Consider the following 21,435-nt stretch of genomic DNA (forward strand, 5'->3'; position numbering starts at 1 on the left):
AATAATTTTTAAATGCTTGCTTAATAATTTTTAAAATGAGAGAGAAGGGATGTCCATGTTATGGTATGTGTCAGAATTTCCTTCCTTTTAAACGCTGAGTAACATTCCGGTGTATGTTATACCACATTTAGTTTATCCATTCATCATAAATGAACGCTTGGGTTGCATCCACCTTTGGGCTACTGTGAACAAAGCTGTATGAACATGGGTGTACAATTTAAACCACTTTTTCTTAGAGATAGGGTCTCACTCTGTCATCCAGACTGGAATGCAGTGGTGCAACCATAGCTCACCGCAGCTCAAACTCCCGGGCTCAGCCTCCCAAATGACTAGGACTATAGGTGTGCACCACCACGTGGGTCTAATTTTTTTTTTTTTTTTTTTTTTTTGAGACAAGGTCTGGCTCTGGGACTATATAGGAGCATACCACCATGCCTGGTTAATTTTTGTATTTTTTTGCAGAGATGGGGTTTTGCCATGTTGCCCAGGCTGGTCTTGAACTCGTAAGTTCAAGTGATCCTCCCACCTTAGCCTCCCAAAGTGTTGGGATTACAGTCATGAGTCACCGTGCACAGCCTAGTTTTTTTGTAGAGATGTTTGTTGCCCAGGCTGGTCTTGAACTGCTGTCCTCAAGCAATCGTCCAGCCCCAGCCTCCCAAAGTGCTGGGATTACTGGCGTGAACCAGTGTACCCAGCCCTAAATCCTCTTTTTTCCCAGGCTGGAGTGCAGTGGTGTGATCTCAGCTCACTGCAATATCCACCTCCTGCGTTCAAGTGATTCTCCTGACTCAGCCTCCTGAGTAGCTGGGATTACAGGCACCTGCCACCACACCTGGCTAATTTTTGTATTTTTAGTAGAGATGGGGGTTTCGCCATGTTGGCCAGGCTGGTCTTGAACTCCTGACCTCAAGTGATCCACCCGCCTCAGCCTCCCAAAGCGTTGGGATTATAGTCGTGAGCCACAGCACCCGGCTCCTAAATCCTTTTTTAAGTCAATCTTTTAGCTGAACTACAACCTAATTTACTCTTACCTTCAGTTTTGAGACAATGTGGTGGACTGGATGAAGCAGAAAACCTGGAATCACACAGTCTTGGATTAAAATCCAGGCTCTGCCATTTACTAACTCAGTGATTGTGGGCAAGTCACTTGGAAGATGACCCATAATGCATGTAAACATGCCAGGCACACAGTAGGCACGCATGGCTGTGATTATTAACATTACTTGCATGAGCTCAGAGCACCTCCCCAGTGATAGGCTGGCTGGGGAATATTAGAGACTGTGGCCCTCGCAGTGCTGGTGTGGAAGACCGAAGGCTTGTGCTTTTCATAGGATTCACTTTCTCCCCAAGAGACAAGACAACCCAAAACTTGTAACAGCTGCCAATCAGCTTTTATCTCTATAAAACATGTTGCCAACCAATGATAATTGGCCAAAGAGTACAGTTCATTTTGCTTGAGAATATTATTTCTATTCATCTGACTTTAACTGCCATATGCTAGTGGCAAGACCAGATTATGAATGATTCATGCATAGACACAATGACTAATTAAACCCTAAAGAGACTATTCATTAAAAAGTATAAATGCAAACGTTTTACCCATGGGCATGTAAGTAGATGTCTGCAGGAAGCATTTATAGGAAGGTTTATAACCTCAGTTCTTCTGTAAACAATACTGCAGATGGTGAATGAAAAAAATACTTGTATTCATAAACTATTTCTTATCATGCAAACCACAGTGATTGAAACGTCTCTTTTTTTTTTTGAGACAGAGTAGAGTCTCACCCTGTTGCCCAGGCTGGAGTACAGTGGTGCGATCTCGACTCACTGCAACCTCCACCTCCTGAGTTCAAGAAATTCTCCTGCCTTAGCCTCACAAGTAGGTGGGATTACAGGCATGTGCCACTGCACCTGGCTAATTTTCTGTAGTTTTAGTAGAGATGGGGTTTCACCAAGTTGGCCAGGCTGGTCTTGAACTCCTGACCTCAAATGATCCACCCACCTCAGCCTCCCAAAGTGCTGGAATTACAGGCATAAGCCACCATGCCCGTCTGGTTGAAACTTCTGTATGCGGTTCCTAAATACTTTGTTTTTTCCTGTTTTGATTATGAAATTTTATCATAATCTCTCTGACTTTATATATTTGGTAATAAGTTATCTATATGCCCATTGAGTGATACTAATCTATATACCCATTGATGTGGGGGCAGACTAAGAGGGTTCTTAATCAAACCATCTATTATAAAAGCTCCTGAAATCTCCACTGGCCTGGACCTAGCCCTGAGATGATGATGACCTTCCTGTCTTTTTTTTTTTTTTTTTTTTTTTTGAGACGGAGTCTCGCTCTGTCGCCCAGGCTGGAGTGCAGTGGCCGGATCTCAGCTCACTGCAAGCTCCGCCTCCCGGGTTCACGCCATTCTCCTGCCTCAGCCTCCCGAGTAGCTGGGACTACAGGCGCCCACCACCTCGCCCGGCTATTTTTTTGTATTTTTTTAGTAGAGACGGGGTTTCACCGTGTTGGCCAGGATGGTCTCGATCTCCTGACCTCGTGATCCACCCGTCTCGGCCTCCCAAAGTGCTGGGATTACAGGCTTGAGCCACCGCGCCCGGCCTGACCTTCCTGTCTTGCAGCTCTTCCTAGCTAAGACACTCTTCCATTCAAAAAATCATTTTTCTCTATCCACAAAGCAGAATTAAGATTGACAATGTATTTCACAAAACTGTGGCATGGATACGTTAAAGAGACAGGACTGATTGTATTTAGAATTCACCAATATGGGCCGGGCATAGTAACTCATGCCTGTAATCCCAGCACTTTGGGAGGCCAAGGTGGGCGGATCACTTAAGGTCGGGAGTTTGAGACCAACCTGGCCAACATGGTGAAACCATGTCTCTACCAAAAATACAAAAATTAGCCAAGTTTGGTGGCACATACCTGTAATCCCAGCTACTCAGGAAGCTGAGGCATGAGAATCACTTGAACCCAGGAGGTGAAAGTTGCAGTGAGCCGGGATCACACCACTGCACTCCAGCCTGGATGACAGAGCCAGACTCTGTCAAAAAAAAAAAAAAAAAAAGGAATCCCCCAATATGTAAGCTCCTGCAGCTTGAAACACAGAAGTGTTTGGCTGGGCATGGTAGCTCACACCTGTAATCCCAATACTGTGGGAGGCCTAGGCAGGAGGATCACATGAGGTCAGGAGTTCGAGACCAGCCTGGCCAACGTGGTGAAACCCCGTCTCTACTAAAAATACAAAATTAGCCGGGCATGGTGGCGAGCACTCAGCTACTTGGGAGGCTGAGGCAGGAGAATCGTTCGAACCTGGGAGGTGGAAGTTGCAGTGAGCCGAGAATCCACCATTGCACTCCAGCCTGGGCGACAAAACAAGAGAGAAACTCCATCTCAAAAAGGAAGGAAGGAAGGAAGGAAGGAAGGAAGGAAGGAAGGAAGGAAGGAAGGAAGGAAGGAAGGGAGGGAGGAAGGGAGGGAGGGAGGGAGGGAGGGAGGGAGGGACGGAGGGACGGAGGGAGGGAGGGAGGGGAGAAGTTTGAAACAGGGATCACGTTGGCCTTGACTGTCAAAGTCCTTCCAAGCAACGGAATTTAAAAACCAACAAATGAATCTTATTTCCCCTTCAGTGTAACCACGTGATTCGATGAAGCAAACAGAAAGACAAGGGAAGAAACATCCCTTAAGGGATTTTTAAATTGTTGATCCAAAAGCCTATTGGTCCTGAAATGACCCTTAACCACATTTGTCAGTGGATTCTCGGTAAATTACCACATCTCAAAAAAATTTCCTTTAACCTACAAAGTATGCTACCTCTTTATTTATTTTTTTTATGCAATTTGACATATCTCTTCAGGTTTGCTTTTGCATCCGGCTTAGAGTCTTACTGAAAAACTGCCTGGAAGCTATAGACACATGAGCAAGCAGCAGTAGAAACTGCTTGGAGCAACCACACGCGCATGTGCGCACACAGTCTCTCCAAATGCAGCCACCAAACTGAAGTCTCCTTGAATTCCCAAGACTAATGAGGAGCCTCTGGCTTTGTCCTTTTTCCCGTGTCTCTCCAAATCCATCACAGATCATGTGTATGGAAACTAGAAGAGTGCCCAAAACCTCTACAAATTGGCTGACGTAGTTTCAAGCTGTCGAATCTTTTCTATGCTTCTCTCTCTCTCTCTGTCTCTCTCTCTCTCTCTCTTTCTCTCTCTCTCTCTCGCTTCCTAAAAAGTGGGTCGACAGCAGTGCCATGTATTTTCATGGGGCTGCAGATTCAAAATCTTTCCTGAACCTGGGAATCCCTGCAGGCCAGGGCCAAGAGTGAAGCTTGAGAGGGCACAAAGAATAAGCTCTGTGTGTCATCCACATCACCTCCAGCCCAAGGTACCCACACTCAATGGGCCACTCCAACAAAACCCATCTGCTGACCCAAGAGGCTGCGTCCCCCTTCTGTGGCCCAGTCACCTTGTAGCACAGAGATGGGGTCACCCTCTCCCCTTGCACGTCACTTCTTTCATATAATAGCTATTGTCACATGTATAAAGAGGCACATAAGAACAACATGTTTTCACTGAGATTCACATTCCTATTACTCTCAAGAGCATGGTGCAAAATAAAATTCAACTGTGACCTAAAACGGGAACAAAGTTTTTACTGGTGGAAGACGCAAAGCAGTTACAGAGAAAGAATCTCAAGGGCAGACCCTCCTTCTTAGCATTTCTCCCTGCGTGTGCTCTTGGAGATGGAACTGAAGTCTGTCCACCTGGTCACTGGTGCTGCCTTCTGGAAAGTCTGCACCCAAACCATCTCCAGCTAAACCATTTTATTCCCTCTTAGGGTCCTCCAACAGCCTTGGAAGCCTAAACAAATGCTTGTTCCAATGGGTGATTCACACACAGCTGTACCGGGCTGTCCGTAGGCTCTTCCCATCTTTTTCTGATTTTTACATGCTCTGTAAGTTAACTTCTCTTTTACAAGTGTCTGAGCTGATGGGGTCAATGCCGAGGAAACCACTCATTCACTTGTGTTAGCTGCAGGCTCCTGGAAATGGTGGAAAATGTGAACTTGTGAAGAGAAAGCAGACCAGAGCCCACTTCTAAAAGACAGCAGATTTCATGACCCATGAAATCCTGGCTTCTGAATGCCCGGAGAATGTGGCCCCCACTTGCTTGCCAGATTCAGGCCCCTTCTTTCTTGTCAAGGTTGGACATCTTCCCAGATCCTCTCTCCTACAACTTCTAGGCTGTATCTCAGAGATAACACAGTGAAGCCTCTGAGAGCCGTTGAGCACTGAAGTTCTTCTAAGAGGGAGCAACAAAACTTCCACCACTTAGCACGAGGAGCAAGCACTTCCTATTCACCTGTTCCTGCAGGGACATGGTCTCCCAGATGGCCAACCGATTCTCCAGGCATACTATAAATGAGCTAATGCCAAGTAATTTTTTTGCCCTTTCATGTCATCACATGTAGATTTGTCCAAAGCTATTAAAAATAAATTGTTCAGCTAGGTGTGGTGGCTCATGCCTATAATCCCAGCACTTTGGGAGGCTGAGATGGGCAGATCAACTGAGGTCAGGAGTTTGAGACTAGTCTGGCCAACATGGCGAAACCCTGACTGTACTAAAAACACAAAAATTAGCCGGGTGTGGTGGTGGGCACCTGTAATCTCAGCTACTCGGGAGGCTGAGGCAGGAGAATTGCTTGAACCCAGGAGGCAGAGGTTGCAGTGAACTGAGATGGTGCCACTGCATTCCAGCCTGGGTGACAGAGCAAGACTCCATCTCAAAAATAAATAAATTAATAAAATTGTTCACCCCCAAGGATGCCCTGACTTAAAAGTCAACATGTACAACTTACTAATTACCACAGTTCTTGGCATTAGAGACTCCTTATGCTGGAGCTATGGAGATAATCTAATTTTTCATGAAAGGAGACAGGTAATTGTGGGAGCTCTGCATATCTGGGCCACAGCAAAATCATTTTATGCTCCCTTATGTATCTGTCAGATTAAATCATATGAGAGGCCTTGGCTGGTCTGTCAGCTGCCCCAGAGCTCACTCTGGCTGTTTGACTGAGGGCTCTGAGTGATAGCTCCCCACGTTTCAAAGGGCTGGCCTCTCTCTACTGCTGGATTCTCCTTAGAGGAAAATTGTCCATGGGAACTGGGTAGGATTCTGTGTCCAGTGCTTTGGCAGCAACTGCAGAATGATTAACATGGCACTGGGGAAATTCTATATAAAAGGAGATGGTAGCACTCCCATCCTCTTCCTTTTCCTACTCAGCAGGAGAAGACACTTTGCAGCTCATCAAACTGTCCCCACCATCACAATTGCTGTCACTTGTACTGAGGCCATATGGGCCAGGTACAGGGCTGACACTTCACACATCCTCACAACAGCCCTAGTCTTCAAACAAAGGAACTGAAGATGGGGGAGGTTATTTGTTTCAGGTCACATGGCTGGTAAATGACATGGTTGAGACCCCAGTCCTGTTCAGTTAGGCCCAGACATGGAGCTTGGCTCTGCCTACTGAAGCGCCCTCAATCTCCATGCTTCTGTCCTTTCCCACTGTCAAGACCCTCCGATACTACCGTCTGTCACTAAGACCCACGGGCCCCTCAGCCACTGTCCTGCCTTGCTCTGAGGGTACCAGGCTCCAGCTAACACCCTTCCAAGGTTCTTTTGATACTCGAGAGCCAGTGGTGATATGGTTTGGCTTTGTGTCCCCACCCAGATCTCATGTTCAATTGTAATCCCATAATCCCCATGGTGGAAGGGACCCTGTGGAACGTAATTGAATCATGGGGGCAGTTCCCCCATGCTATTCTTTTTTTCTTTTTCTTTTTTTTAGACAGGGTCTCCTTCTGTTACCCAGGCTGGAGTGCAGTGGCATGATCTCAGCTTACCGAAACCTCCACCTCCCGGGTTCAAGTCATTCTCATGCCTCAGCCTCCTGATTCGCTGGGATTACAGGCATGCACCACCATACCTGCCTAATTTTTGTATTTTTAGTTGAGATGGAGTTTCACCATGTTGGCCATGCTGGTCTCGAACTCCTGACTCCAAATGAGCCACTCGCCTTGGCCTCCCAAAGTGCTGAGATTACAGTCGTGAGCCACCGTGTCCAGCCCCAACCCATTCTATTCTTGTGATAATAAGCTATCACGAGATCTGACGGTTTTATAAGGGACTTCCCTCTTCTCTTAGCTCTCATTCATCTCCTTCCTGTCGCCATGTTAAGAAGAATGTGTTTCCTTCCCCTTCCACCATGACTGTAAGTTTCCTGTGGCTTCCCCAGACATACTGAACTGTGAGTCTATTAAATTCTTTTCCTTTATAAATTACCTAGTCTCGGGTATGTCTTTATTAGCAGCGTGAGAATGGACTAACACAGGTAGAGAATCTGACTGGTAAGACCTTTCCTGGCCAGGCACGGTTGCTCACTCCTGTAATCCCAGCACTTCGGGAGGCCGAGGCGGGCGGATCACGAGGTCAGGAGGTCAGGAGATCGAGACCATCCTGGCTAACACAGTGAAACTCTGTCTCTACTAAAAATACAAAAAATTAGCCGGGTGTGGTGGCACGTGCCTGTAGCTCCAGATACACGGGAGGCTGAGGCAGGAGAATCGCTTGAACCTGGGAGGCAGAGGTTGCAGTGAGCAGAGATCGCACCATTGCACTCCAGCCTGGGCGACAGAGTAAGACTGTCTCAAAAAAACACAACAAAACAAAAACCTTTCCTGATGCATGTTTTGCCCTGCTAGTCTCTCCAGCCTCATCTTGAGGCATCCCCACCCCACCCCACCCCCGCCCTCTGCTCCTGCCACCAATGAGGTGTCTTTAGCTCTCCGAACAGCCAGGATCTCCCCAACCTCTGGGCCTCATTTTGAAACTGTACTCCTCCTATCTTCAACAAATGAATTCCTCCTCACTGTTTAGAGGATTCTCATGCCTCAGCCTCCCGATTCTAGGCTCCTCTAGGCAGCCTTCCCCGACCCTCGAAACTGGGCTAGGTGCCTCTCCTTGTGTGCCTTTCACCATGGTGAAGCACTGGGCCACTGCATCATGATTTTGTATTGGTTTGTCTGTCTCCCCACAGCAGGCAGTGGGGTCTCTGGCAGGTGTCATTGATTTTTGTCTTCCATGACTCCTCACCTCCTAGTGCTGTCTAGCACAGAGAGATGTACAGTCAATATTTATTGTAAATATTAACTGACTTAAAATATACTAACTGAGGCCAGGCGCAGTGGTTCACACCTGAAATCCCAGCACTTTGGGAGGCTGAGGCGGGTGGATCACTTGAGGTCAGGAGCTCTAGACCAGCCTGGCCAACATAGTGAAACTCCGTCTCTACTAAAAATACAAAAAATTAGCTGGGCGTGGTGGCGCACGCCTGTAATCCCAGCTACTCGAGGTTGAGACAGGACAATTGCTTAAACCTAGAAGGTAGAGGCTGCGGTGAGCCGAGATTGTGCCATTGCACTCCAGCCTGGGTAACAAAGCAAGACTCCATCTCAAATATATATATATTTGGGACCTAGTGGGAGGTGACTGGAGACGAATGAGAGCTAAGAGAAGGGGGAAGCCCCTTATAAAACCATCAGCTCTCGTGAGAACTTACTATCACAAGAATAGAACGGGTGGGGGCCGGACGCGGTGGCTCACGACTGTAATCTCAGCACTTTGGGAGGCCGAGGCAGGTGGCTCATTTGGAGTCAGGAGTTCGAGACCAGCATGGCCAACATGGTGAAACCCCATCTCAATTAAAAATACAAAAATTAAGCAGGCATGGTGGTGCATGCCTCTGATCCCAGCGAATCAGGAGGCTGAGGCATGAGAATGACTTGAACCCGGGAGGTGGAGGTTTCGGTAAGCTGAGATCATGCCACTGCGCTCCAGCCTGGGTAACAGAAGGAGACTCTGTCTGAAAAAAAGAAAAAGAAAAAAAGAATAGCATGGGGGAACTGCCCCCATGATTCAATTAAATTCCACAGGGTCCCTCCCACTATGGAGATATGGAGATATATATATATATATATATATATATATATATATATATATACACACACACACACACACACACACAGAGTATATATATAATATATATATACATACACACACACACACAGACACACACACACACACACAAACTGTATTAGTTCATTCTCATATTGCTACAAAGATATCACCTGAGACTGGGTAATTATAAAGAAAAGAGGTTTAATTGACTCACAGTTCTGCATGGCTGAGGAGGCCTCAGGAAATTTATAATCATTGTGGGAAGCAAAGGAGAAAGAAGCACTTTCTCCACAAGGCAGCAGGAGAGAGAGAGCAGGATCATGGGGAAGCGCCAGACACTTATCAGACAACCAGATCTCATGAGGACTCATTCACTATGACTGGAACAGCAGGGGGGAAGTCTGCCCCCATGATCCAGTCACCTCCGGCTCGGTCCCTCCCTGGATATGTGGGGATTACAATTTGAGATGAGATTTGGGTGGGGATACAGAGCCAAACCATATCACTAGCCTCTATAAAATTTAGCAAGAAAGCAAGTTTTCTAAATCAGAAAGATTAAGTTTTTTTTTTTTTTTTGAGACGAAGTCTCACTCTATCACCCACACTGGAGTGCAATGGTGCAATCTCGGCTCACTGCAACCTCCACCTCCTGGGTTCAAGTGATTCTCTTGCCTCAGCCTCCTGAGTAGCTGGGATTACAGGCACCAGCCACCACGTCCAGCTAATTTTTTTTTCTTTTTTTTTTGTATTTTTAGTAGAGACGGACTTTCACCATGTTGGCCAACTGGTCTCAAACTCCTGACCTCAGGTGATCCACCTGCCTTGGCCTCCCAAAGTGCTGGGATTACAGGCATAAGCCACTGTGCCTGGCCAGAAAGATTAAGCATTAATGTGTGCAAGGTACTCTCTGCTCCAAAACATGGCCCACACATTACATTGGTTACAGAGGAAAATTTAAATCTATGATTAAAATGTAATACCAAACAAAATCCCAGTGAGGTATTTTTAATACAACTTAAGCTGATTCTAACATTTACATGGAAGAGAAAACTCCAGTACATTTTAAAAATTAAAGAACAATAAGGAGGCCGGGTGCGGTGGCTCATACCTGTAATCCCAGCACTTTGGGAGGCCAAGGTGGGCAGATAACCTGAGGTCTGGAGTTCAAGACCAGCCTGGCCTACATGGTAAAACCTCATTTCTACTAAAAATAAAAAAATTAGCCAGGTGTGGTGGTGCACGCCTGTAATCCCAACTACTCAGGAGGCTGAGGCAGGAGAATCGCTTGAACCTGGGAGGTGGAGGTTGCAGTGAGCTGAGATTGCACCACTGCACTCCAGCCTGGGCAACAGAGCAAGACTTAGCTCAAAAAAAAAAAAAAAAAAAGAGGATTTATTCTACCAGCTGTCAAAATATATTATAAAGCCACAGTAATTAAACAGGCACAGGAATTGATAAAAAAAAAAAATCAATGAAGACTAGAGTATTCAAAATCAGAGTAAATGCTATTGAGAAAATCAGATACACTTTTGGAAAACATAAAAATTAGATGCCTTTCTCACAACTTGCAGAAAAACAAATTCCAGAAGGATACAATTAAAAGCATACTTGTCAACTGGGCACGGCGACTCATGCCTGTAATTTCAGCACTTTGGGAGGCTGAGGTAGTGGGATCACTTAAGCCCAGGACTTTGAGACCAGCCTGGGCAACATAGCAAGACCTCATCTTAAAAAAAAAATTTTCTTGGCCGGGCGTGGTGGCTTACACCTGTAATCCCAGCACTTTGGGAGGCCAAGGCAGGCAGATCATGAGGTCAGGAGATCCTGGCTAACACGATGAAACCCCATCTCTACTAAAAAATACAAAAAAATTAGCCAGGCGTGGTGTGGGCGCCTGTAGTCCCAGCTACTTGGGAGGCTGAGGCAGGAGAATGGCGTGAACCCGGGAGGCAGAGCTTGCAGTGAGCCGAGATCATGCCACTGCACTGCAGCCTGGGCAACAGAGCAAGACTCCGTCTCAAAAAAAAAAAAAAAAAAAAGTTTTTTTAAATTAGCCAGGCATGGTGGCATGTGCCTGTAGTTCCAGCTACTCAGGAGGTTGAGGTGAGAGGATCACTTGGTCCTAGAAGGTCAAGACTGCAGTGAGCTGTGATCGTGCCACTGCACTCCAACCTGGGTGACAGAGAGAGACCCTGTCTCCAAATAATAAATAAATAAATAAATAAATAAATAAATAAATAAATAAATAAATAAAATAAAACTTGTTGAATGGTCCCTTCTTTTCCAAGTGATTTGAATGGTACTTTCATCACTAAGTGAATTCCTAGAGATACATAAATCTGTTTCTGGAAATGCCATTCTAGTGCTAAGAATGAAAATCTAGGATTTGTACCTGCAGTATTTTAAAAAACAGGCCTTCGTGAAACTAAACACTCAGGACAGGATCATAGAAACCTACATCAATCCTAAAGATGCCATCCCTGCTTCTGAAGCCTCTTCCTAGAAGGAAACAATCATTCTGCAGATACACACTTAAGGCCACTTTCAAGAAACACGGTCCCAAGTGATTAAAATGGGCATTTCCCAGACCAAAGCTCTCCTCTTCAGCACCAGTTGGTTTACCTAAATAGGTACTGCCCTAGGAAGCTTCCAGGGTCAAGGGGTAATGTTGCGAGCAAGAGCACCAGGTTGAGAAAAGGCACATTTGCATTGAGGTGTCACGGTTTTTCTATTTCTAAGAAATCTCTGTAAGTTGCGTTCTTATGCAAGCATTCCCAGTGGCAAAGATTTTACATGACCAGGCAGATATGGGAAGCAACAGTATTACCGGTATTGCAGTTATTAATTTACCTTTAGACAAAATATGCTCTCTGGCCTGGTTTAGTGGCTCACGTCAGTAATACCAGCACTTTGGGAGGACAAAGTGGGTGGATCACTTGAGGTCAGGAGTTCGAGACTAGCCTGGCCAACATGGTGAAACCCTGTCTCTACTAAAAATACAAAAATCAGCCAGCCATGATGGCACATGCCTGTAATCCCAGCTACTTGAGACTGAGGCAGGAGAATCACTTGAACCCAGGAGGTGGAGGTTTGGAGTTTGCAGTGAGCTGTGATCGCACCACTGCACTCCTCCAGCCTGGGCCACAGAACAAGACTCTGTCTAAAAAAAAATAAATAAAAGGAGCTCTCTCTGCCTCGGAGATGTGGTATTTTATGTCCTCGGGGAATGAAAACAGGGAGAAGCAAGATCCTGTGTCTGCAGTGAGCTGCCTTCACTAAATTGCCCCAGATACCAATGAATAGGACCATATGCACATGGGTTCCTAGGCAATTGCCCTGTGATTCTCCCTGTATCCACAATAATTTGCCTTTTCTCCAGACAAAAAAAAAAAAAAAAAGCCACAGGTTCCCTACTATTTGAAGCAGAAAGGACATATCAGACACTGTCATGCCTGAGAAAACATACTATCGTTTTTGGTTTTGTTTTGTTTTGTTTTTGTTTTTGAGACGGAGTCTCGCTCTGTCACCCAGGCTGGAGTGCAGTGGCGCGATCTCGGCTCACTGCAAGCTCCGCCTCCCGGGTTCACGCCATTCTCCTGCCTCAGCCTCCCCAGTAGCTGGGACTACAGGCACCCACCATGCGCCCAGCTAATTCTTTTTTGTATTTTTTTTTTTTTTAGTAGAGACAGAATTTCACCGTGTTAGCCAGGATGGTCTCGATCTCCTGACCTCGTGATACACCCTCCTCAGCCTCCCAAAGTGCTGGGATTACAGGTGTGAGCCATCGCGCCCGGCCATACAATCATTTTTGAAAAGGCAAAATGAGTAGTTGCTCATCAGGAGAACCTGTTTGACACTTCCTTGGGTTGTCTTGGGATGGCTGATTTTGTCCCCCAGCCTGGGACACTCCCACACTGCTTATGGGAAGGTAAAATGGTGTAACTACTTTGGAAGATGATGTGTCAATTTCTTAGAAAGTTAAACATATATATACCCTATGAGCCAGCCATTCTATTCCTATTTACTCAAGAGAAAAAAAAAACACGTATGTCCACAGAAAGATTTGTACACAAATGTTAACCGCAGCTCTGTTATGGCCAAACCTGGAAACAACTCAAACGTTCATCCACAGGCAACAGATAAACACACTGGTGCGTCCACACAATGGAGCACTACTCAGCAATAAAAAGCAACACACTAGTGATGCAGGCAACAACACAGATGGATTTCAAAACTGTTACGCTGGGTGACAAAAGCCAACTAGAGTACATGCAGTACAATCCCATTTGTATGAAATCCTAGAAAATGCAGCCGGGCGCAGTGGCTCACACCTGTAATCCGGCACTTTGGGAGGCCAAAGTGGATCACCTGAGGTCAGGAGTTTGAGACCAGCCTGGCCAACGTGGTGAAACCTCATCTCTACTAAAAATACCAACAAATGAGCCAGGCATGGTGGCGCATGCCTGTAATTCCAGCTACTCTGGAGGCTGAGGCAGGAGAATTGCTTGAACCCAGGAGGCAGAGGTTGCGGTGAGCCAAAATTGTGCCACTGCACTTCAGCCTGGGCAGCAAGATTGAAAACACCGTCTCAAAAAAAAAAAAAAAGAAATCCTAGAAAATGCAAACGATCACACGAGAAAGTAGATTAGTGGTTGTCTGGGAGAGGTGGAAGAGGCTGAAGAGGAATTACAAAAGGGCATGGAGAGAATTTGAGTGATGAATGTGTACATTATCTTGATTGTGGCGATGGTTTCATGGGTGCGTAAATGTCAAAACTTATCTGACTGTACGCTATAGGCAGTTTACTGCTTGCAAGTTTTGATTTTTTGTTTTTGAGACAGAGTCTCGCTCTGTCACCCAGGCTGGAGTGCAGTGGCTTGATCTCGGCTCACTGCAACCTTCACCTCCTGGGTTCAAGCGATTCTCCTGCCTCAGCCTCTCGAACAGCTGGGAATACAGGTGCCCACCACCACACCTGGCTAATTGTTATATTTTTAGTAGAGATGGGGTTTCACCATGTTGGCCAGGCTGGTCTCCAACTCCTGGCCTCAAGTGATCCACCCACCTCGGCCTCCCAAAGTGCTGGGATTATGGGCATGAGCCACTGTGCCCAGTCTATGATTTTGGTTTTTTTAAGACATGGATTGAAAACAAAAAGAGTGGTTATCCATCAGGAAACTTTATATTCCCCACATCCTCCAGCTGGGACAATCACTGCAAGCCTGTTGAGACTGGAAGCCCAGAACCTTCCTGTGGTCAGACCTCCTGTCTCCTGCTAGAAGCCCAGTGTTCTCTTGGCTCACTTTACCACCAGTCCCCACCTTCCCCTACTGGGCAGACGCGGCTCCCCAGTCAGCCCACTTGAGGCCAGTGGAGTCCACAGTCCACTCAGTGTCACCATTCACATCCCCTGGATCTTTGCAGGAGGCAGAGGTATATCAGATAGGATTCCATTTGTGATCGCACGTCACCTTCTCAAGCTGGTGTTCCTGTGTCTCTCCGCAAACACACCTCAGGCTGGGGCCTGAGCCACAGGACAAATGACTCAGTGTGTGGCATGAACCAGGGCATTAACTAAAGTCAGGAATGGCTGCCTTGGGGAGCAGGATGGAAAGAGAGGAAGGTGGGGGGAGCAGGGCTGCTGTTTTTTGAGAGAAGCATGACTTCCATACTCCCTTCCTATGTGTATGAGTGGATGTAAAAAACAAAAACATTGGCGGGATGTGGTGGCTCATGCCTGTAATCCCAGCACTTTGGGAGGCTGAGGTGGGTGGACCACCTGAGGTCAGGAGTTCAGGATCAGCCTGGGCAACATGGTGAAACCCCATCGCTACTAAAAAACAAAAAACAAAAAGCAAAAATTAGCCAGGAATGGTGGTGGGTGCCTGTAATCCCAGCTACTTGGGAGGCTGAGGCAGGAGAATTTCTTGAACCCGGGAGGCAGAGGTTGCAGTGAACCGAGATGGCGCCACTGCACTCCAGCCTGGGTGACGAGAGTGAAACTCTGTCTCAAAAAAAAAAAAAAAAAAAACCACCATTTTAAATATTAAAATAAAAATTGTACATGAGACACAGAACCTTCTGTGGTCAGGCTTCCCATCTCCTGCTGAAAGCCCAGCTCCCTGGTCAGCCCACTGGAGGATTTTACTTTTGAGTTGTTTGAAACACCAGACCTTAGATCCACAAATGCCAAAGGGGTTCAATTTAAACAGTTTAGTTGTAGGCTAGGCACGGTGGCTCATGCCTGTAATCCCAACACTTTGGGAGGCCAAGATGGGCGGATCACCTGAGGTCAGGAGCTCAAGACCAGCCTGGCCAGCATGGCGAAACACCGTCTCTACTAAAAATACAAAAACTAGCCAGGCACGGTGGTGGGCGCCTGTAATCCCAGCTACTTGGGAGGCTGTGGCATAAGAATTGCTTGAACCTGGGAGGTGGAGGTTGCAGTGGGCTGAGATCGCTCCACTGCACTCCAGCCTCAGCAACAAAGTAAGACTCCATCTCAAAAAAAAAAAAAAAAAAAAAAAAAGAAACAAACAAACAAACAGAAAACAGTTCAGTGAAGTCTTAGTAGCCTGGGTGCATTACAACAATGTGGAAAATGCCAGAGTCCCAGAGCTGTGGCATTTACCCCGTGTCATGTATGTTGGGTTCTTTATACATAGCAGGGGCTGAGGAAAACTCACGGATGAGGTTGACTCCTCAGCAGCTGTGGCACTGCTGGATGAAATTTTTCACAGGACATGCTACTGGATCTTCACTGTGCCACATTCTGAGAGGAAATGGATCACTGTGGCATATTAGCAGCAGAAGCATTAGCACTGGGGTGCAGGAAATGGTACCAGGCAACTCGTGGTTTTCAAATAATGCTAAATAACAGTGCTTTTCTGCTCGCCCAGGGCTGTGGGCCCCTCAAGGACTGAACACTCAGCCTGAAAGATCCTTCAATTCTGGCATCTTGATTTGGCTTTGAATTGACTACAAAGAGATGAAAGGTTTTTGCTTCATACAGAAAGAGAATCTGTCTGGCACACATGAAACACGCATCTAAAAGGAAAAATAATGAGGAAAGGAACACCAAAGGGCAAGAGAGAGCCTGAGGAGGGAGGACAAGCTCGACTTCTGTGTCACAGGTGTGGGGAGAGAGGCGCAAAGAGCAGGGGCTGCCCAGGTGGGCCAGGGTGGGCAGCAAGGACCAGCCATCACCGAGGGAAAGACTGCCCAGTCACCAAAGAGGCTGGGGGTCCTATGGGTCCCCACACCTCAAGCATGAGACTGGACCCCTCCTTTGTCCCCTCAGCTCTATTTCTACTTCATTCTAGAAAGGAACTGAGGATACTTTCAAAAAAGGTACTTTCTTTTCTCTCTGGCAGTTTCTCAGTAAAGGGCAAGATGTGGGTTCTTGTCACTTGGGGTTACTTTGTCCAGCTCCTGCAGCTGCAAGTGTACCCAGGAAGGGAAGGGAGGCCAAGAGACTGAGGCAGGAGTGTGCTAGGTGACCATACCGCCCAGGACCACCCTCTGGAGGCATTTGCAAATGGCCCCATCCAAGAAACATGAGCTCTTACTATATGAATAATGGTTTATAGATTATACATATATTGTACTACTTGACTTACACTTTATGTATATTATACAACATATATAAAAACTAAAATTTTAAGGCCGGGCACCCAACATTAAAGGAGATTTAAAAGAAGAAATAAAAATATTGCCATGATCCTAGCCATATGCTGTTTCTTCAGGACCTGCTCATACTGCCCGTGTGCAGGTGTGTGTGCGCACACACACACCCCACTGACAGCACTGTGACCACCACTGTGTTCTTTCCCCGGGCATTCCAGCAACATCAGCATGCTGGCTGCTCTTCAGTTTTTGTTGTCACTTTCTGCTTTTACTTCTGCTCTGTGGACAGTCTGGCCCCAGTTTTCTTATCCTGTCGTCCAGTGGTTGGACACTTGAGCAGCCTGGGGTTACGGCCTGTCCGTGCCATGTCCATGCTTGAGCTCCCTTCATTGGTAACACTTTCCTAGGGAAAATTCTACTGGGTAGTGAATGTGAATGGTATTGTGGCTCTGGATTTCTCCTGTCCTCTAGCCCAGTTTTAAAAAATAGAAGTGAGTGCCTCCCCAGGAAGGCACAAGATACCCACTACAGTACGAGAGGAAAACATTAGAAGTTCTATTCAGGCCGGGTGCAGTGGTTCACACCTGTAATACCAGCACTTTGGGAGGCCGAGCCAGGTGGATCATGAGGTCAGGAGATCAAGACCATCCTGGCTAACACGGTGAAACCCCGTCTCTACTAAAATTACAAAAAATTAGCCGGGCATGGTGGCGGGCACCTGTAGTCCCAGCTACTCGGGAGGCTGAGACAGGAGAATGGCATGAACCCAGGAGGCGGAGCTTGCAGTGAGCCGAGATTGCGCCACTGCACTCCAGCCTGGGCGACAGAGCGAGACTGTCTCAAAAAAAAAAAAAAAAAAAAAAAAAAAAAAATTCAAAAATTAGCCAGACGTGGTGGCAGGTACTTGCAATCCCAGCTACTTGGGAGACTGAGGCAAGAGAGAATCACTTGAACCTGGGAGGCAGAGGTTGCAGTAAGCCGAGATTGCCCCACTGCGCTCTAGCCTTGGCAACAGAATGAGACTCTGTCTCAAAAAAAAAAAAATACTGATTTAATTTTATCTTTTAAAATTTTTGGTTTCATATATATATATACAGAATTTTGCTTTTTTGCCCAGGCTGGAGTGAAGTGGTGCAATCTTGGCTCACTGCAACCTCTGCCTGCTGGGTTCAAGTGATTCTCCTGCCTTAGTCTCCCAAGTTGCTGGGATTACGGGAGCCCACAACCACACCCAGCTAAGTTTTTTTTTTTTTTTTTTTTTTTTTTTTTTTGTATTTTTAGTAGAGACGGGGTTTTGCCATGTTGGTCAGGCTGGTCTTGCACTCCTGACCTCAGGTGATCTGCCCGCCTCGGCCTCCCAAAGTGCTGGGATTACAGCACTGTAAGCACTTTGGGAAGCCAAGGCGAGCGGATCACTTGAGGTCAGGAGTTTGAAAGCAGCCTGAGGCGGGAGAATAGCGTGAACCTGGGAGGCGGAGCTTGCAGTGAGCCGAGATCACGCCACTGCACTCCAGCCTGGGCCACACAGCAAGACTCCGTCTCAAAAAAAAAAAAAAAAAAGAAAGCAGCCTGGCCAACATGGTGAAACCCCATCTCTACTAAAAACAAAAACAAAAACAAAAGCAAAAATTAGTCGGGCATGCTGGTGCATTCCTATAGTCCCAGCTACTCGGGAGGTTGAGGCACAAGAATCTCTTGAACCTGGGAGGCAGAGTTGCAGTGAACTGAGATTGCATCAATGCACTCCAGCCTGGGTGATGGAGTGAAACTCTGTCTTAAATAAATAAATAAACTCCTTTAATGTCACTACAACCTTTATAATAGCATAGAAAATCAAGTTGAAGTGAATAGTGGAGGATCATTTTTTTCACCAATTCCTTCTTCCTCTCCTCCAAAAGACAGAGCATTGATTTCCTCCCCCGCTTCCTGGGCTTCCAGACTGATAAGCACGTGTGTGAACCAGCCCAGCTTCACTAATAGGGCTTTCTGTCTGCTTGCTCTCCCCAGCTGCTATCATCACTCTCCCTGATTGCTCCCGGCCCTCCCTTAGCAGAAGGGCTGCATGGGCTGTTGCTGTGGGCACAATGGCATTTTTATCCAGCATCTGGTTATCAAGCAATGGCCTTGAGCTGCTACTGCATCTGGAAGACCCTCAGCCCAGTGTGACCAGGCATTTCTTTACAGAGGGAAGAGTAGTTGTATTAGTCCGTTTTCATGCTGCCGATAAAGACGTATCCAAGACTGGGAGACTTACAAAAGAAAGAGGTTCAATGGACTTACGGCTCCACGTGACTGGGGAGATCTCACGATCATGGTGGAAGGTAAAAGGCACGTCTCACATGGCAGCAGACAAGAGAAGATAACTTGTGCAGGGAAACACCCCTTCTTAAAAACCATCAGATCTTGTGAGACTTATTCACTATCATGAGAACAGCATGGGAAAGACCTGCCCCATGATTCAACCACCTCCCACCAGGTCCCTCCCAGAACACGTGGAAATTCAAGCTGAGATCTGAGTGGGGACACAGCCAAACCATATCATCCCACCCCTGGCCCCTCCCAAATGTCATGTCCTCACATTTCAAAACCAATCATGCCTTCCCAACAGTCCCCCAAAGTCTTAATTCATTTCAGCATTAACTCAAAACTCCACAGTCCAAAGTCTCATCTGAGACAAAGCAAGTCCCTTCTGCTTATGAGCCTGTAAAACCCAAAGCAAGTTAGTTACTTCCTAGACACAATGGGGGTACAAGCATTGGCAAATACAGCCATTCCAAATGGGAGAAATTGGCCAAAACAAAGAGGCCACAGGCCCTATGCATATCTGAAATCGAGTAGGGCAGTCAAATCTTTTTTTTTTTTTTTTTTGAGACGGAGTCTCACTGTGTCTCCCAGACTGGACTGCAGTGGCGCCATCTCGGCTCACTGCAAGTTCTGCCTCCCGGGTTCACACCATTCTCCTGCCTCAGCCTCCCGAGTAGCTGGGACTACAGGTGCCTGCCACCACTTCCAGCTAATTTTTTGTATTTTTAGTAGAGACGGCGTTTCACTGTGTTAGACAGGATGGTCTCGATCTCCTGACCTCATGATCCACCCACCTCAGCCTCCCAAAGTGCTGGGATTACAGGCGTGAGACACCGTGCCCTGTAATCCCAGTAATCTTAAAGCTCCAAAATGATCTCCTTTGACTCCAGGTCTCACATCCAGGTCATGCTGATGCAAGAGGGGGGTTCCCATGGTCTTGGGCAGTAGTGGTACTTTTACTTGAGCTAGGGGAAAGGATTAACATGTGAATATTTCCAGGAAGTATCTTCCCTTAACTAAGTCATACATTTTCTGCCAAGGGGAGTGTAAACTGGAACAACATTGATGGAGGATAACTCAGCAACAGTATCAAAATGTGAAGCATGCACTTGACCCAGTCATCCCTTTTCTAAGAATTCACCCTTAGGAAATAACCACACCAGTTCCAAAAAAAAAAAGGGAAAAAAAAAAAAATGTGAGCACAGAAATGCTTGTCCCAGTGCCTTCTGTTGATAATAGAGAAATACTGCCAACAACCAGAATGCAACTGAACGAACTGGCAAACATTTTCAAAAATGTTTCAGTGAAGTACGTTATATCTATTTAAGGAAATATCATGCACCATTAACAATGATATTTATTAGGCCAGGTGCAGTACTCACACCTGTAATCTCAGCATGTTGGGAGACAGGCGCGCAGATCGTTTGACCTCAGGAGTTGGAGACCAGCCTGGGCAACATGGTGAAATCCCATCTCTACTAAAAATACAAAAATTAGTCAGGCATGGTGGCATGCACCTGTGGTCCCAGCTACTTGGGAGGCTGAGGTGGGAGGATTGCTTGAGCCCAGAAAGTGGAGGTTGCAGTGAGCTGAGTACACACCACTGCACTCTGGTCTGGGTGACAGAGTGAGACCCTGTCTCAAGAAAAGAAAAAGAAAAAAAAAGAAAAGAAAAGAAAAAGAAAAATGAGACTGGGCACAGTGGCTCACACCTGTAATCCCAGCACTTTGGGAGGCTGAAGTGGGAAGATCACTAGAGGTCAGGAGTTCAAGACCAGCCTGGACAACATGGCAAAACCTCATCTCTACTAAAAACACAAAAATTAGCCAGGTGTGGTGCAGCCTGCCTGTAGTCCCACTACTCGGGAGGCTAAGGCAGGAGAATCGCTTGAACCTGGGAGGCGGCAAGTTGCAATGAGCCGAGATGGCACCACTGCACTTCAGCCTAGGCAATAGAGCAACACGCTGTCTCAGAAAAAAAAAAAAAAAAACCTCCCCCCAAAAAACATCTTATGTACCCCATAAATATATACACCTATATGTGCCCACAAAAATTAAAAATTCAAAACAATGACATTTATAATTAGGGATTTGAACAATGATATTAAAGAATTGTGATTTCAGGTAGGAGTGTGGTCGTGAATTTATGGGTTTTTTTGTTTGTTTGTGTTTTGAGACAGAGTCTCCCTCTTTCACCCAAGCTGGAGTGAAGTGGCACGATCTCGGCTCACTGCAACCTCTGCCTCCCAGCTTCAAGTGATTCTCTTGCCTCAGCCTCTCCCAAGTAGCTGCCTCAGCCTCCCAAGTATAGACACTCACCACCACGCCCAGCTAATTTTTTTTGGTTTTGTTTTTTTGTATTTTTAGTAGAGATGGGGTATCACCATGTTGGCCAGGCTGGTCTTGAACTCCTGACCTCAAGTGATCCGCCTGCCTCAGCCTTCCAAAGTGCTGGGATTACAGGCATGAGCCACTGCACCT

The 21,435-nt window shown here is 46.5% G+C and overlaps 1 protein-coding gene and 1 long non-coding RNA gene across 7 annotated transcripts in view; both read right to left on the bottom strand.

Annotated features, from left to right (window-relative positions):
* The window catches only part of OSBP2 (oxysterol binding protein 2), a 221,185-nt gene that overhangs the window by 111,787 nt on the left and 87,963 nt on the right, over nucleotides 1-21,435 (bottom strand). The window lies entirely within an intron of this gene.
* On the bottom strand, nucleotides 362-13,385 carry LOC144331792 (uncharacterized). The gene is made up of 3 exons (XR_013399291.1): nucleotides 12,776-13,385; nucleotides 10,426-10,726; nucleotides 362-783 (listed from the first exon to the last, which is right to left on the bottom strand). It is a non-coding gene; the product is annotated as an uncharacterized LOC144331792 (long non-coding RNA).

The sequence above is a fragment of the Macaca mulatta genome, chromosome 10 (genome assembly GCF_049350105.2).
Source record: "Macaca mulatta isolate MMU2019108-1 chromosome 10, T2T-MMU8v2.0, whole genome shotgun sequence".
NCBI classification, from domain to species: Eukaryota; Metazoa; Chordata; class Mammalia; order Primates; family Cercopithecidae; genus Macaca; species Macaca mulatta.